The sequence below is a fragment of the Apostichopus japonicus genome, chromosome 13, assembly GCF_037975245.1.
Source record: "Apostichopus japonicus isolate 1M-3 chromosome 13, ASM3797524v1, whole genome shotgun sequence".
NCBI lineage: Eukaryota > Metazoa > Echinodermata > Holothuroidea > Aspidochirotida > Stichopodidae > Apostichopus > Apostichopus japonicus.
In genome coordinates this window covers 859,860-876,860 of record NC_092573.1, presented here as the reverse complement: position 1 = coordinate 876,860, position 17,001 = coordinate 859,860, and the positions used below count along the sequence as shown (strand labels likewise).

The following is a 17,001-nucleotide window of genomic DNA, read 5'->3' as shown; positions in this document are numbered from 1 at the left end:
GGCTATTGTCACAATCATGCAAATTTGCAAGATTTATCAGAACAAATCCATCCTTTTGAATTTCAACTCCCATTAGGACCGTAGGAAAATTATAAAATGTTTTCTCTCATCAGGAGAAAGCTTTTGGACCGTTTGGTTCATCATCTGTGAGAAATGTTGTTTATTGGAGTTTTGAGGTGTTTTTGTTTTTCTTTCAGTTTTTGACCTACAGTATTGCTGATTTTGAAATACCCGTTTCGTAACTGTATTTGATCAAGGAGGTCTCTCACGATGTAGTGGCACATGCAACAAAAGTACCTCTCACTTAAAAGATTTTAGATTATACTGTAGATCTTATAAGGAGGTCTTCACATACCCTCCACCTATGCACACACCCACACCAAACACACACACATACTGACAGTGGCTGCTGGCAGCATTTAACTGGATTGACTCCATTTCTGATAGATGCAACATCAATATTTGTTGATGATTATAGAGTTCTATTATCAATGGTAAAGGGATATAAAAGGACCAGGGGATAAGTATCTGTTCTAATATCATCACAAGGAAAGACTTTTTTTTAATCTACCATACATTGAAGTAACACTGATGTACAGTAATTAATGGTGTAGCGGGAGGCAAGAGGTGGGGCAAGGTATTGAGGAGGGGCTGGGGGAGGGGGAAGGACCAGAGTGAGGATAAATATCAGTTGAAGAGTAATATCACAATGGAAGATTTGTTCTTTCTTTTTTTCCCAGCTTATACCCATGGAAAGTAACACTGGATGTATCCATGGGTGTTTATGTGTAATTTGTGGCTGACACCACGACTCCAAAGATAGCCAATAGCTGTTTATATCTCTATTAGCTCCTCCACCAATCCCCATTAGGCTCATTTCTCTTGTAGTGTGTTTGTGAAACAGGACACCTGTAGGCACCCCTGTGTTTACGATCTCATGTGAGGACATTTTAATGCGGCTGTAATATAGCCCTGACAGATGTGCTAAAGGCCCGTCTATTTTATCACCCGGTAGTTTGCTGTAAATTTAAACTAGACCGTCTCTCCGAGACGCAAAGTTTTAATTGTGCGTGACTTGTGTTGATAATCACCTCCCCCTCTTGGCCTCTATCAATTGCATCTTACAACTTGGGCGCAGAAAGAAAAAAAAACAGGAAAAAAGCCCTCTGCCACTGTAGCCGTACCTCGGATGAAAATGCGGTAATGAACACGCGAAAAAAAATCTTTCATTTGGTCATTCGGATCCTTTTCGATGTTGATTTGTGTCCATATCTATCGGTCGGAGATTCGGCATTGATTGCAGAGACGATTCCGTCGAGAGCTTTAAGAGATGGGTCTCCAATATTTGTAATGTAAATAGTTCATTGAATGATTGGGGAGATGGGAAGGACTGTGCAAGCTTGCTGCATTATTTGCCAATCTGATTGAGTGTCAGTCAGCCTTATTTCAGTTATTTTATTCATCAGTTTTATGGTACAGTCCTGAGTAACCTCTCCCAATTTGTATTATTCACCTGTAGTATCTCAGGTCTCGATCGAATCTCTTCCATGGTTGTTATACCCGCGTCGTCGTACCCGAAAATTGCTATATCTATATTTGAATGCCATCATCCTGTGATGATTGGTGCAATGCTATCCGATCCAGTGGATGTAAAATACTCATTAAATATCATCCATATATAAATATTGGAAAAATATCATCTCCCATTCAGATACAATTTTGATGGTACTAATATTCTACTTCCTTTTGGTTTTTTATTCCCTCATTTGTCCTTTTTTTATTATATAGATATATATAACAAATCTGAATTTGAAACCCCAGCCTTTTTACATCTTATAAAGGTTTCTCCGGCTGTGTTCTGTTAGGCCCCACGGGCCTCTCGCAAAGCAAGAGAGCATTTCCTCCGTAATCGATCGGCCAAAAAACAGAAAAAGCCGTCAGTGAACCCCGATCAGGAGAAGTGATTGATTTATGGATTAATCAATACATGCTGTTGGCCATGAAATTCATTCCAGCACGTGAAATGTAAAAAAGGTGTAACCAAAAGTATCATTCAGAACAAAGAGAGAGTCGAGGAAAAGGCAGAGCTTTCGCTCAAAGCCATTCAGTGATTGCCTTAAAAGAAGGAAGTCGTAGGATGCGGTAAATTTGCAGCCTTGCCCAAATTCACTTGACAAAGTGTGAAATACAAGGTTCGGGGGCGGGGGGAGGGGGAGGGGGTACCATGCAGGCAAAGTTGCGGGCAAGCCATGCCAAGTGGTGGAGCTACATATTCCTCTTCTGGTACCATAAGTTCCAGTGGATAATTCGTTTTACCACAACTATGCGAAAAGAATAGCTAAAACAAAGAAGAAATTAAAATGTCAAAAAGGTATAGAAATGGTGAATTTTGGCTTGTGGTGTTATCTGGTCTTCTTTTTATTTTTCATCTTAAATATTTGTCTTCAAATATTCCAAAAGCAAAACTTCCAAGCAGCTCCATGAATAAGAGAATATTTTGTCAAACACTGATTTGTGCCATAAGGACAGACATTTGCAGCAGCCTTCATTACATGAACACCTTTAAACTATGTTAATGAAGATAAGTAGATAACGTAATTGTTGAATATCCAAATTTAATGATGCCTAAGGGAATTAAAGATTTCTAATCGGTTCATTGTGGGACCGTTTAAAATGTCCTCCTCAGAATCATGTTTAATGTACGTTATTGTCTCTCAGTGGGCCTGGAGTGAAGGGAAAGGTTCAACACATACTTTATAAATTGACTTGCATTTTTGACTCTGAAAACTTACCAAGTACTTGAGTACTACTCCAGTGCCGAGTACTTAAAGAGTAAGTCTATAAGTCAGCTGAGCTGAGGCATAGAGTAGTCCAAATGTTACTATCCAACAGCTGTGATTGTCAGCCAGTTGGGACAATTTCCTGATGCTAATACCTCTCTAAACTGTACTCCAATATCATTCTCTCAAAGCACTGGTATTGTCAGTACAAACAGTTCCTAACCTTGATCTGATAGAAACATGATATTCATACTGCTCGTACTGACAATCAAGTGCTCTGAAGCGGGGCATAACACTACAGTATAGAAAAAATTGTCCCAACTGGGTGGTGATTGTGCTAGGATCTATGAATATTCATATTTGAAACATTGGAACTGATGTAGTCTTGCCAGCTACTTGATGATGTCATTGTAACCAACAGCTATGATTGCGTGTTTGTGCTTGAATGCTATGAATATATTTTAAACCTTGTCTTCTCAACTACTTGCTACTTATTTTTTATTTACCAGCAGGATATCTTTACATGCATGGGCGGAGATCATGGGGGGGATGAGGGGGACATGTCCCCCCAATATTTTAGGTGGGGGGATATAGTATCTAATATCCCCCCCAATATTTGGTGGCATAGCTTTTTTTTTAGGATATTATTTGTATGTTTTTATGATATCGCTAGTAATTTCAAAATAGAAAATGCTTAGATGCAACTTACAAGGCCTGGGAAGTGCCATTTCCAGTGATCTGGGATGCATTTTCGGCCAAAATTTTCTTTTACGCTTCGCGCCAACTCATGGTGGCGCTACGCTTAGATAGTTTGCCTACAAGCTTCGCCCCTCCCTTGTCAAATTCCTCACAATGCGCCTGTCTAAGACAGTGTCACAATTTGTTACTAAATATCACCAAAAAGTAGTTTTTACTTTTTTTTCGAAATGAATTAGCTAGACCGCATCCGTAATGAAATTTGGTTTGCCGATAAAAAAGGAAAATAGGGCTGTAGCAACCAGTAACCATATAGTAAATATAACAAAGCGTGCGAACAATTTTGGGGATGAAAGTTGCTACGCGCCTGCACCCAAGCTAATGTCCCCCCAATATTTGAAACAGATCGCCGCCTCTGTTTACATGGAGAAATATCTTTTTTCAATTTCCTCACCAGAAATCCCACTCATTTTTGATGAAAGAAACCCATGGTATTTTGTGTAAATTTTGTAAATATCTTACATATAGTAACTTACATATCATGGGGAAGTCTGAGTAAAACGGAATCATTCATCTGTTATGGCATAGTCGAATGCTGTGCAAACTAGGCAGGCAAAAACGCTATTAAAGTACAAACATGTGATAAACAGCATTTTCATAAACAGAGTTTAAACATTTTCAATTCTATATAGAGAACCAAAATTATTGCCGCTTATATCTGCAACATGAAATGTGAGCTCTAGACAGACTACGACATGGAACAGACAGTATCCAAAGTATAACATGAAAGTAACCTTTAACTGATAATGTTTAAAATATTTATCAGGGTATTTCATCAAGTCCAACAGGTTTATAAAAAGTACATTCCAGAAAGTCAAAGTTCACATGTAGTACAGCAGCACAGCCTGACAGGAGACTCATTTTAATTGTTTTGCTTCTTGCGGACAGCAATTTTGATAACCTCGATAACTAAAAACACTTGACTTTTCGCTGTTTGATTGTTCTCATTTTTAATCATTGTCTGTTTACTTACGATTCAACCATGCTACCTTCTCTCTCGTGTCAATCTTTTCCACAGGAGAACTCCACTGCAAAGTCCCGGACATAGTACTTTACCGTACTCACAGACCCAAGGTGTAGAAATGGCTAGATTATACCAGCAGCAGCAGAAGTATCCGTGCAACATTATAATGGCCGAGATAAGAAAGTTGATAGTACTTTTGTGAAAGACAATGCAGTGTTTGGTTGCATGAGTAAACTGTACTCCTGACGAAGGTTTCATTCTGCTTCAGTAATGTTCTCTATTAGCTCGGTAAACAAATCGTGCGTTAAAGACGTAGAAAATGAAAATCTCAAGTCTTGAGTGGTCATGTCATTCCCAACCATTGCACTTTCTAAATGCCAACCAGAAAAGCAAACAAATGATTGTTGTCACCACTCTCATCGGTTTCGTACTCTTCAAAATTTCTCTGCCGAGATGAGCTGTTGCTTTGTAGTTCCCATGCATTCTTCATTGAAATTAATTTGAGAAGCAAATTTTTTTTTAAAAGTCCAGCATGAGACACTTTGTTTTATTGTACTTGTTCCTAAATAGTAATAATTACAAATATGTGTGAGCTACTTTTGCTGGATTTAAACATGAGAAGATGTTTATAAAAGTGTATGCTTAGAATAGATTCATCTGATGAGTCGTAAATTGTTGAATATAAAGCGGAAAGTTTATTATGACGCATAAAAGAAAATAATGAATGGCAGAGATAACAAGGAATTTAAATTTCTCTGGAATGATTTGAAAAAAAGCAGAAAATAATCACTTCTTTCTAAAAGCACTTTCTTTTTTTCTTTCATCTATTTTCTTTTTATTATGTAAATAGTGCTTTGTTTTAGCAGAATTTCTATTTTTATTTGTTGGTGATACAACATCCTCCCATTTGATAGACCAAATCTCTGTAAGGTTTTGGTGTACAAAGAAGATTTCGAAAGAAGCCATTGTTTCAGAATATGCCTTTTTGTCATTGTTTTGAAGATTTCGCTCATTTTGAATATTGAAAAATATTGGAAATTGTTTTAATAAAAATCATGAATAAATTATTTCTATGTCCATATCGTACATTGCAGACGTTAAGCCTCTCTCCTAGCTGTTTTACAGTCGTTACCGCCACCCCTCCCTCGGGTTACACAGATAAGCTAGGTCTTATCACACATAGAATGAAACGGAAGTTTCAATCATCAATTTACATCATATTGTAACGTCGGTGTAAAGGAGAAGGTAAATGGAAACGATACTTTCATGAGCGGGGTAAGATGGTTTGGGATGAAATCTTACCCCGTCTGGGAATTTAACTGGTATCTATATGTTTGAATGTAGATTGGACATAAAGGAATAAAATAAACTGTAAAAGTACTACATTGAGGAATGGCTGGACCCCACAAAAGATACAATTTTGTGCAACCTGGATATAGATCAGGGCAATAACCAACACATTTTGTTTGGGTAGTGTTCAAGCAATACCAGCCCCTTCTTCAGTCTGTGATCACAAAGTTACTTAAAAATATGTATAATCACATATGTATTGGTAATCTGCAAAGTAAAATCGTAACTGAATCAAACATTAACTCACCAAATTTTGTCGAGTATTTTGATGTTAGGTTAATTTGGATAATGAAGATGTAATTTTAATAACCTTAATGAGATTGTACATTGGAGGAAGGACTTCTTTTTTTTTTAAATTAAATTCACTGATTTTTTTTTTTTTTTTATAAATCGATTAAATAGTGATTATGGATTAAGGAGGATGGAATCAAAGCACTTTGTAGCTAGGTTTATTCATAACACATTTTAAGAAGATAGTAACAGCAGGCTATAATATTGTAAATATAACCATTTATAAATGTAGTAATAAAGGTGTGGATGGGATGCTCCTTTAAGACAGAAGTAATGTCAGCTCCTAACTTCAGACTTAAATGTTAATGTTAACCCATTATTTTAAAACTTCTAATAATTAGACCAAAAAAAATTCCTTAGCTTTTATACAAATAAACAGCACTAAAGAATGTTTGGGTTTTCCAAGTCCATTTGTCCTTACAAATGTATAGTGATTAGTAAACAAATTTTTTTTATGTGCTTTTGTGTGCTGTGCAGAGCTGACCTACTTGTTGTGATTTGTGCTAGACTATGAAATCCAGCCACTTTGACAAACTTTTATCTCATTTAAAGGTCAGTGTCTCAATAAAGTGAACTTGACCTAGACATATGACCTAGGCTGCCGTCAATGTTTTTTTATTTGAATGGTCAGTGTTAAGCATATTACAATTAATGTTATACCTGTATTTTGCTACAGCTAGCTTGGTGTTTCCATTGAAGGAGAAATAAACCCAACCGTAATCTTCGGCTTATATTCTACAGAATGTTTATAAAGAATAACCCCCCCTAGTAAAAAAAAAACTTGCTTGGTTTGGTAGATTCCCTAGTTTTTGAAAGTCATGTTTCAAAGTCATGTCGTGGAGTGTTTTGTTAATCATTAATGTCATAGTGCCACTACGTGTAGGATCTAAAACCTTTTAACATTTCTCTTTGTATTTATTTGCATATTCAAGACAAAAATGTTAGCATGTGTCGACGATGAAATCAATGTCATCGTTAAATTTTCTTAAGAGGTTCAAATGTCTTTAGATTTCAGCATTTGCAAAAACCATCTCCAATTACAGAAAATAAGCATTGTAAGTATATCAAGAGAAACATTAAAAAAAAAAATAATAAAAAAAAGGACATGTGATACTTAGACTTGATCAAAGTCTTCAACCTCCTGCATGAGGCAACTTTAAAATCTGTGTCATCTTGCAAATGGAATCAGATTTTACTGAAACTGTTTGGGGAAGTTCTTTGTGACAGTTATCTCTATTCTATCAAGTAGACCAATAATCAATGATATCTCAGGCCTGCCATTTGTACGTACCCTTGACAAGGCTTAGTACAATTCTCAAGGTTTGTCCGTAATTGTGGAGAGAGACCACACAGTTCATGTTCACCAACTTTAACCTTGTATAAAAGGAACAGTTTTTGCACATCTCTGATAAACTAGACTACTTATCTTTCTTTTCCCCCCCCCCCTCTTCCGTTCTCTCCCCTGTACCTTGTGTCGTTCTGTTCTCCACTTGAAATACTGCTGTTAATGAAGCATAATATAGTTACTAGTAATAACTTGTAAATCTAGCTGTACTTTACACAGATTACTTTGATTGGCTTTACTTTCCCATCCCAGTGATTATCTGGGAATTACAGTTAACAGGAAGGACAAACTTTGATAATTCCTCCCACCAACTACATACTGTATCTTTTTATAAAAAAACGACTTTCTCTATCTCTGTCTCTCTGTCTCGCTCTTTCTCTCTCTCTTGTAATATGAAGAGGTAAAAAAAAGGAAGGAAGAAAAGTCACATTTACGGAGAATATCGATATTAAAGCTACTTGGCTTTTATACCAGAAAAGCTTTTGATGAAGTTACTTTTGGTAATCAAAAACTCATGATATACATTAAGGTGCAAGGTCAAACCGCAATTATCTAAAAGCTTGCAAGGCCTTGGTAGACTTGTTTAGATATGCGAAAGATTTAAATTAAGACCTGATCCATTAGCAAGCAAGCCACTTAACTGCTGCCTTTTTATACATGATTTCTGCTACTACTGCTTGTAAATTCGAAGAAGTTTGTTGTGAGGTTTAAAAGAAAATGCCATATTTTTGTAAGCCAGACTTCTTGTGTTTTTGGGGGTTTTTTTTTTTTCATTTTGCTTCCTTTATGTTTTTTTTTTTTTAACTTTTAGAGTATTTGTTGGAAGACCCCAACTGATACTTTCACTTGCTAAATATATTTCTTGGAAGATGATAAAGTAAGATAACATTTGAAGCTGTTTTTTTCTATATTTTTTATATGGTGTATTAGTAGTAATTGTATATGGGGGGAGGGGGGAGGGAGGGAGGGAGGGGGGTATGGGAACACAAGTTAAATTGGATGAGTTTTTCTTCATGCATTTCACCTCTAAATACTTTTCATGACAAGAAGCTGTCGGTAGAGGTCGGTGAAGTAGGTTATAAATCAAACTAGAGTAGTTCACATGTATTAAGTGGGAATCCTGCTTTCTGCAAGGTGAGGATACTGGCCTACCCTGAAGCCAGCCATTTATATAGCAGTAGCCATAGAAACAGTCATGTGCAAGCAGGAATCCTGCTTTCTGCAAGGTGAGGATACTGGCCTACCCTGGAGCTAACCATGTCTTTATTGGAAATCATAGAAACAGGTGTATAAGCAGGAATTCTGCTTTTGTATGTTTTTTGAAGGGGATCGGGGGGGGGGCGCGGGGGGTTGCTCACCATCTCATGGCTAGTCAGCAAGTTGTGGTAACTCATTCCTTAATAATTGATCACAGGTTTACCGCCTAGCTATCCTTCAATGAGAAAACCGTTGTACTTTCGTTAATTATATCTGCTGTCAAGGGTTACCAGATGTCTCTTCTTGTCGTCATCGGCAATGATGAAGTTATTGATGATGAAACATTCCCACCATTTTATGTTACTTTCTTTGTAAGATAAAAAGAGTGTTTCCTTGTTTGTAAAGTTTTTACTCTTTAGTGATTCCTTTTAGATTGATTATATTTTAAAAGCTTTGCTTCATTTTTCTTTTCTGCAAGTTGTATGTTTGCTAAAAGTATCTATAGATTGCAATTATCTGAGATTAAGTTTTTCTTTTTCCACTACAAAAACTGGGTTAAGATTAAAAAAACCATAGTACTTTAATCTTTCAATCCAAGACTTCATTGCTATTTGGAAAAGTGCACTTTTGCAGTCAATGATCTGTGATATTATTTTAGGAGATCTTGAAATTTGGTATTTAAATTAAGTTTATTTTAAATCTGAGAAATAACTAAAACTGTTTTTTTTTCGATTAGTGGTCAGGTGCTCTTCCACAAAAATAGCCCTTTTTGACGATTATTAACAAGCTGCAATTGTGTTTGCAAAACAAGGGGGATCTGATGTGTTAGTTCTTTGTGAATGTAAATAAATCAATGGTTACCCAAAAGAACTTACTAAAACTAAGCCACTTATTAACTCATCAATGGAGTATATTCTATCCCCCTCCCCCCCCCCTCCCCATCCCTTCTCCAGCCAAAATGACAATATGCTATATCTTAATGTTAAATTTGTTTGATGTAATTCTGGCTATGATGTGACAATTAAGCAACTTATTTTGAAAGTATCAGATGTCTCATTGGGAAACCAATTATTATTTTCTTTGATGCTGTGAAATATTTGTGTCCTTCCCCTACCCTGCCCCCTCCTCTGTCTGTCTGTCTGTCTGTTACACACTCTTTGCTCACCTGCCTTATTCGTGGAAGTCTTATGATAATTCAAGAAGTATATGAACTCGTGAGACAGAAATTGTTAAGTGTACACAAGAGCTATGTATTATTAATGTTATTGTATTTAATTTTTGTATTATTACTCATATATCATTACTATTAATGAATATGCATAGTGTCCTACTGCTCATAACCAATGATTAATGTACAATTATTGATTGTATGTTTAATAGAAGTTAATACTGTAGATGGAGGCTCTAGATTATCATCTTTTTTTTTTTTTCATTCTTATTTAGAAAATACTTTTCCATATTTATTTTCAGTGTACATATCTGTCTGTATTGTCAGTTATTTTACCAAGTGTAAGCCTTCTCAGGGTACAGTAAGTCTTGTTTAACTAAACTTAAAACGGACCTATTTTTCTCGCTCCCTATCTCTCTCTTTTTGCTTTCTTCAGTGTTGTCAAAGTACAAAGAGAGTCACATTTGTTTTACAAGTAACTTTCCATGGACACTTTATATAATATAAAAATTAACTGATTGAAGACTTGTATCATAATTGGTCAATTGTCGTCATGACTACAGCCTCTCATAACAGGGGGGGGGGGGGGCTTAAAGGTCATCTAGATATGTACCAAAAGTCAAGAATGGTCACCATAGGCTCAAACGGTATTACGTAATTTAATGCCGATTCCTTACATCACTTTCTGAGACGTTTCAATTGTCTGATTTGATCATGCGCAATTCCCTTTGCATATTTTGGGTAAGGGGGTGTGTGGTGTGGGGGGGGGGGGCAGGTTGCCTTTTCAGACTGACACATAGTCTTAACTAACCACCTATGTATTGGAAGTTTGTAGGCAGATGAGGTGGGATTGGATTAAATAGTGAAGAGAGATGTGTCGGTCGACAGAAAGTCCCTCGGTTAAGTGTGGACATATTTCATGTTTCTATATGTATATTTCTTGTAGGTGGCGTGCTTTCGTACAAGTGTCTTGCAATATTTCTAGACTTGTATTCTATTCTATCCGTTTTTTGGTTCAAACAAAACTCTGGAATAACCGTTTATCTATTCCTTTAATATTTTCCTTCTTTTTACGTCATTTCTGTGAAAATTTGAAAGCAAGGTTTTGTTGTTGCAGAGTTAACATGTAAAAATATATTACTGTAACTTGAAATATATTGACTTCATAAATGCCCTCTCTTTTGAGAATAAAAAAAGCAAAATGAAACAGAGTGTTATGTATTCATTTTATGCCTTTTTGACGTTCCATTTTTTTCTACCAAGTCTATGCAATAAAATGAATTATTGCTTGTGGGCCGTGACGGTATGATGTACGGCCCGGGCCGAATACGTCTCTCCAGCGTACCGGCTCGGTATTGATGCACCTTTGTTTCCTTGGGTCCCTGATCGGTAGCAATTGAGCTCCGGTCCGCCGCTGCGGTTGATAAAATTATAATACGCTAACATGCAACGTCAAATGACACAAATTCAAAACACAAATATAAAATACTCGCTCTTTCATTATTGACCCCTCCGTCACGAGTTTTCCTCTCTTTGTCAGCTCCCCCCCCCCCCACCCCAGATATTTACAGTGCTGTGCAGTTTTCTGTACGATCTTTCTGTGAGCTGTTGGCGGTAATGGGTTTTGACGTTTTCAAATACGGAGGAGGCTTTTGCTGGACAGACATACATACCTGTACATACACCGTAATTCGACACTGAAATCACTGTGTTCGATATATACACCGATAAGAATATAATTAGAGCATAAAATTAACGTTCTTAACAATTACAAGGCTACATAACACAGATTGCAGGCGACTCAATGTTTTTTTTTTTTTAAATCAACGGACATATAATTTGAAGAGAAAAAGTACTGCGTTGATGTTCTAGAAACGTTAGTACGCATTTGTCACAATATCTAACATATACAAATAATATTTCATTTTGTAGAAATTTTCTTTTTCTTACTATGATGTGTATTGTCCGGTTGGAGATCGTTTATCAATCCCAAGTTATTGCCTTATGGCTTCTTTTATCTTTAATTAAACCGTGCCAGTGATAAAAATTCAGTGCTTAAGACAATAGTGTATGCAGAAGAGTTTGTTTGGGGGGGGGGGGTAAAAGCGGAGGGTTCGTATAAGGTTTATCAAAATTTAAGTTGTTCTTAAAAGATCAAAAAATGGCAACTCCCAAAATTCCATATAGTTGTAATTTCGAAATGAAAGTGTGCAATACCTAAGCCGTACATCTGAATATTCAACAGTCAATAATTATATTAAAAACCAGCATTATGTCTCTTACCCAAGAACATTTCTTTGCTATCGACAAGTTTTCACTTTTCGATGAAGGGAGCGTGGAATGGGTATAAAATGCCCGGATAAGCATCAGCATGCCAGAAAGCTAACCATTTGGAATTAGACGATCCAGTGTAATGGTGAGGCAAAATGCTCTATTGACGGTAATGAGCGGCATGAAAATTTGACCATAAACTGACTATTTTTGTTCATTTCATATACATGGGTATTATTGACAAAAAGCAAGACAGTATGGTGGCCATAATACTGACAATACGAAGGACGGGTGGTTGGGGGTGGGGTCATTCCAGCAGATGATTTATTAAACTTTTCTAAGCTTCATTTCACTTGAAATTAAAGTCAGCCGTACACATGAGCTTTGAGACTATATGACAACGCACCCCCCCCCCCCTTCACAATCCTCCTATTTTCTTCCTCCAACTTTTTTTTAAACACCTCACTTATGGTGTTTATTGTTCTTCTTTGTCTCTCCCCCCCCCCCCCCGCCCTCCCCGTCTCTCTCCTGTTTACATAATCCATCCACAACCTCCTCATCAGTTTTCTGTTTTTGTTTTCTTTTGTGTGTGTCAAGTTGCAGGCAGGCGCCATGTGTTGACAAAAAAATGTTAAACATGTATAATAAAAAGGGTCTCTCTCATGCAATGATTATAATTTTGTTTCTACTAGTTGACTACTGTTTAAGCTTAATTAGTTAAAGCAATTCGCTTAAAACCATCCCATTCGTTGTCGGGGTGGTTCTTTTCAGAGAGAGCCACTTGTTGTTTTCTGATTCACTAAAAGCCTTTAATGCATCTTCCTTCTTCATTCCCTTCCCTTCTCATCTTAACTCTTGTATTTGTATGTTCTTTCCTTTTTTTTTAAAACATCCTTTTAGATGAAAATTTGTTATCAAAAGCTTTCAATATCTTATAAGATGTTATTCGGCCCCTGGGCATTCAAACAAGGTAGAATTAGAGTTTTTTTTTTAAAATATAAAATTACTCATCATAGATCAAAAAAACAAAAACAAAAAACACTATATAAAAGTCCCCCTCAAAAAAAATCAAGTCTCTTAAAAGAATAAAAGAAACCAAACTTTTTGAATTTTATTTACTATTTACATTTTATTCTGATTACTTATGATAGCAATTTATTTACATGACAAGTTTCAAGTGAAACCGTACCTCGCTTGTATTCCACTCGACTGAATTTTGCGGCGTCTTTACCCATTAAATACTTTAAGGTGGCTTTCACGCCCTCCACGAACTTTTTAGAAAGAGAAGTGAAAGATTTTCCACCTTTTTGAGTCGGTATATTTGAAAAAAACATGTTGAAAACAGAGAGCATCGGTTTGGAACCATTTTATAAATCTTACACATGGAATAGCACTGTAGTACCCAAATCCATCGTTAAAAGTACGATAGGGTGTTATGAAAGGAAATTTGCCGTTGAAGCGATGTAGCCTCGTCCCCTTGAAGGAAAACATTCCATTAAGAAGAGAAAAAACCTAACGGCGACGTTTTTACTCGATTTTGCCTTCTTTTTCGCTAATTCCACATTCTCCATTTCTTGCTAAAGTAGAGGCTTTCAGAGGTGTCACTGCAATTCAGGTACGCAGATTAGGACTTAAAGAGACACTTGTTTAAGGCATAGCCCAAAGTTTGCCAATCTAATAGGTTTACGCGGAGAACGTTTGAAAACAGGTTTAGGTACAGTCGGCAGTCTATTCGACAAATCTACTTCTTCTCTGGCCAGCTTCTTCGTGCAAGGAATAAATTACACGACCAAAAGGAACAGAAAAATGAAAAGAAAAACACACTGAAACCGCTACTATATATAGCTATATACAAGAAAATATGTTGTCCTTATAGAACTTGCATACATATGAATTATCAACTAAAATATCCAGCTGGGAGATTTGCTCATCAGAATCGATTGTAATCTTAATTATCGTAATAATTGAGTCATTAAAAATCCGTTAATTAACTATCTTCGGGTGCGCATAAGTAAACCTAGTTGACAACGGGCAATAGAAAAAAAAAATCACTTAAGAATGTCATGATCAAGCAAGAAATATTGATATAAATATATTTTACTGAAATACCGTCGAATGAATCAGAATATGAAACAAATATAAAGTCAAATCAAGAAACCTTTTTACTGTGTAACAGCAGACAGACAATACAGTGACAAATATCCAATTGTTCACAAAAAAACATTCATGAATCTTGATTAATCAAACAGGAATTGACAGCCCTAAATTTTCTCCAAATCAGTCGAAGGAAAAACAAAAATATATTTTGAGAAAGAATTTTGCGGATATATCATGCATTTGTTAACTTAAAATGTTTCGTATATATATATATATATATGAAATATGAATATAATATAAATATGAATATAATAAATAAATGAGATCTTGTCGTCTGTAAGGAAAAGTCTCCAACCTGTCGAGAACGTAAAGTCATATGCGATTAATGTCCACTCAGACTAAAATCAAAGGTGTTTGTCGAGAAAAATACGTTGACCAAGCTAGATGCAATTGTATGTATCAGGTAAAAATGTCAGTTATTCCAACCCCCTTCCCCTCATAAGTTCATATTCGTTGGACCGTCACGCTGACCAAGCCATGTAAAGTTCACAATCAATTGGATACCCTCTCATTATTTGGTGTCCCACAAATCTAACATGTAATGCTATATTCTGCATTAACCAACCCGTTGAAATTGTTTGTCCTAGTTTTGTAGATACTGGTGTTATTAATGTGGACTAAAGTAACTAAGAAATGACTGAATAATATAGATACGTTTCCACGTACCGCATATCTTTCTCTTTATGGTATCTGAACATATTTAATCAAGCTGTACCTTCGAAGACCTCACTCCGCCTCCGATTTATACCCATAATATGTCCCTTATGATTATTTCAGATAAAGCAATTATTAACTCTGAAATTGTCCACATTGAGAGAATGCGGAGGAGGAAGGGGCAGGGAGGTATGGATAATGGTGTCGCAGGGTATACCATGAGTTAATAATTTTTCATTTCAGTTTTTGAGAAGAAGAGGGCGGTTAAAAATTGACACTTCGTAAGTAGCCCACCGACCCCCTTACTTCACCTTCAATGCTACACCCTTCATGATTACCCATTAGACACCTTCTTCCATCCTGCTGTTTTGTTGTTTGTTTCTTCTTTTTGGCAGGATACCGATCGTTTTTGGCAGGATACCAACATTCGTTGTGTTGCTCTGTTATTTGTCAGTTGAGAGCTGCCGTCAGAGACCGGTACAGTCGAGCTGCATGATCTCTGAAATCAGTTCGGTTGTAGCGACCTCTATTAAACAGCGGTATACGTTATAGTATACTTAAAAAGTACTTTTTGAGTGTAACGTGGATTACACAGTGCCATACATATTGAAGAAGCCTCTACCGGTTGTTTTCGGTTGAAAGAAACTACACGAAAGGACTTACCTTAATATCAGAAAGACCACTAACTCATTCGAGAGTACCTCGTTATAATATGAGTATTTCATTCTCGGTACTGTCGGAGCTCGTTTCTCCAGTTCTTTGAAATGTTGTTTAATAATCGCCAATTGCTAAAACTGCATACATCTACATGGGCAGACTGACAAGATAAATTAATGAAATGTGTTTAGCTGAATGTTTAGCTGTGTACAAAAAAAATCTTCGAAAAATGATTACAAAAGATACCATATGCTACCAATATGAGCCACAGGGGATATAATTTTATATAAATAAATATATATATATATATATCCTCATATATATATATCCATATAAATCCATATATATAAAAATTATTACAAGCCTGAAAGCTTCTATATTTTCTAGCATATTCTGTTCTTGCAATCTGACCATTTCCATGCACTCCATTCGAATGATCTCACGGACGAGTTTGTTTTGTTCTTTATATACTCCAGCCTGATCATCTTTTGATGTTTATATAGAAGCTGATACCTTATACACGTCGATGAAATAAATTCTCTAAGAAACCGAATCTAGGGATCCTAACATCGTGCTTTTCATTAAAATGGCTGGCGACAATCCTATACGAGTTTAACTTTAACTTCCTTCATGATATAATTAGGGGACCAATTTTGCCATATCCGGTGGTATTTCATCGATTCCTTTTAATCTGCACTTTTCCTTCTTAATTTTGTGGGATTTTTATCAGCCGGTTTCAAAGATTGTTCACTTTCTCCGAAGATCTTAAATTGAAGATAAAAAAAAAACTGCCATCATTTCCTCGGGACCTTATTGTGAAAGCCTGGCAAAGGTGTAAAATACTCATAAAAATCTTCGTTTTCACTACAATTTATTTTCTGCAAGAGAGAGATAGACACACAGAGTGGATTGAACTCTGTATATCGCAATACCTATACACTAAAAAAGGCATATTCACATCCTTCAGGGGTAGAAAGCGATCATATAAATACATCCAAAAAATACCGATAGGCTATAAAGATTACCATCTAAGCATCTTTCAATTGAGAATTATATGTATGGTTTATATATATATATATATATATATATATATATATATATATATATATATATATATATATATATATATATATATATATATATATATCTATATATATATATATATATATATGTCTATATATATATATATATATACGACCTGGAACAGAAGGGTAGAAACGTCATAGATAAACAATTTTATTGATTAAATCATATTTAATTGATCGATTAATATTCTTTTACTTTATTCTTTATTCTTTATACTTCCTTTTCCAATGATTCCGCAAGTTTTATTCTAATAGCTCTGCGGTACAATAACAAGCGGTGGCTTTTCTTTGAACTTCATATTGCCAGCACAAAAGGTACCGAATAT

The 17,001-nt window shown here is 35.8% G+C and overlaps 1 protein-coding gene across 6 annotated transcripts in view; it reads left to right on the top strand.

Annotated features, from left to right (window-relative positions):
* LOC139978281 (S phase cyclin A-associated protein in the endoplasmic reticulum-like) overlaps nucleotides 1–11,058 on the top strand; it is a 77,186-nt gene extending 66,128 nt beyond the window's left edge. For all 6 annotated transcript variants that reach the window (XM_071988339.1, XM_071988341.1, XM_071988335.1 and 3 more), the window contains one exon: nucleotides 4,555–11,058. The gene's annotated coding sequence lies outside the window, so the exon portion shown is untranslated. The remainder of the gene's footprint in view (nucleotides 1–4,554) is intronic.
* The last annotated feature ends 5,943 nt before the right edge of the window (nucleotides 11,059–17,001 follow it).